Here is a 1,818-nt window from a genome sequence, read left to right on the forward strand (position 1 = left end):
AAGCTCAAACGTGCTGCGTAACACAAAAATTCATGAGAATTAGGGCTGCACAATTAATCGAAATGAAACCGCACGCGATTTGGCAAAGGCTGCGATTATTTTATGCGCAGCTTGTCAGTGAAACACGGATCTGTGATCAGTAGTAAATGCGGCTCCATCTGAACGCCAGAGGGCGCTCTCACGCAAACACTACAAATATGCCCCACTGCAGAGGTAGACAACACACATCATTCCAGGAAACCCCCCTGAAACATTTTGATTGAGTTTTTAAATGTTGTCTTTGGTTGGACAAGAGGTTCGTAAATGCTTCTCATGTTTGGAAAGACGTTTGACGCGTGTTGCTTTTACAAATTCACGTTATTCATGGGTTTCATCCGGTCCCTTTCCACAGGTGTATAAAATCAAGCACCTAGATTATGAATGCAGACTGCATTGTGCTTGATTAATACACCTGTGGAAAGGGACCGGATGAAATCCATGAATAAGTGACTCAAACTCACAGTGCTTTCACATGGAGCAGCGTTTACAGAGCCGTACATCAATGACAAGCTGCGCATAAAAAATAATCGCAGCCTTTGCGATTTCATAATCGCAATAAACCAAATCGGTTTAAGCATGATTTCATGTTAATGAGAATGAACCTCTTTGGTTCTTGCTGAAGCTCAAACGTTCTGCGTAACACGAGAATGAACCTCATTGCGAAAGCTCACGCTTTGGTTGAGCTTCTGTTTATGTTCGCTGATCAATGTTTACATGTGAATAAAAGCCTAAATTCAATCTGTTCATCATATAAAGCTATCGAGTCTCTTTAGACAATTTTGGACTAAACCGCTCAGTTCATATGGATTAGTCTTATGATCTCTTTATGAACTTTTTGAAGTGTCAAAGTGGTAGTTGCGTAGACTGTCAAAGGAGGGACAGAAAGCTCTCAGAAAAATCTTTATTTGTGTTTCAAATATGAATGAAAGTCTCACGGGTTTGAAACGACATGAGGGTGAGTAATTAAAGGTGGGGTATGTAATTCTCTTTTTTGGCCATTTTTTCAAAATCACTTAAAATCCTATTCCTAACCCACTTACAGCCACTGAGTTAGAAGCACTGAAATAAAAATTAAGCAATTTAATCATCTGTGGAACGGGCAGGACTCGAAAAACTCCAGCCAATCATTTCCAAGACCACCTTGAATCATTGGACAGTAAGTGCGTCAAACGGTTGTACCATCCCCCCCTCCCCCATCCATGTCCATGTTCTTTGAATGGGTGGAGTCAAAGGAAAGAAGGTAGGACCATTTGAGTTGTGTATTTTCAAAATCTGCCGGCCGTTTTGCAAATCACATACCCCACCTTTAATGACAGAATTTTCATTTTGGGGGCAAACTAACCCTTTAAGGCATATGGTAAGAAGATGCTTGTGACATGAGGTTTCACTGACTATACGATTCCTAATGGAACATTGTGAACATTGTTTTAATTTTTCATCTAAAAAATAAAACACAGCCCGAATTGCGAATAAATATATTAGAGATATAGATTAAGTCCGCTAGAAACTACAAGAAATGGCATGTTGACAAATCCCTGTTCACTGGAACATTATACAAAACGAAATTTCACTATTACCATGGTAAATGTACTCATTTTCCAATTCCATGAAGCATTACAATTCATATATATACAATATAATACAATAACAAAGCCAAAGACTACTCCTTAATTAGATGCTAGTCATAAATTTCAGTGTGTGTGTGTATATATATATGTATGTATATCAATAACATCATTTGCAATGCTTTATGTTAGTTTTGTTTATTTAAGTTTGGTA

At 38.2% G+C, this 1,818-nt stretch overlaps 1 long non-coding RNA gene across 1 annotated transcript; it reads right to left on the reverse strand.

Moving 5' to 3' along the window:
* Positions 1 to 999: 999 nt before the first annotated feature.
* On the reverse strand, positions 1,000 to 1,344 carry LOC309474983. The gene is made up of 2 exons (XR_014197452.1): positions 1,219 to 1,344; positions 1,000 to 1,153 (listed from the first exon to the last, which is right to left on the reverse strand). It is a non-coding gene; the product is annotated as an uncharacterized lncRNA (long non-coding RNA).
* Between the last annotated feature and the right edge of the window lie 474 nt (positions 1,345 to 1,818).

The sequence above is a fragment of the Leuciscus leuciscus genome (genome assembly GCF_965113295.1).
Source record: "Leuciscus leuciscus genome assembly, chromosome: 15".
In the NCBI taxonomy this organism is placed as follows: domain Eukaryota; kingdom Metazoa; phylum Chordata; class Actinopteri; order Cypriniformes; family Leuciscidae; genus Leuciscus; species Leuciscus leuciscus.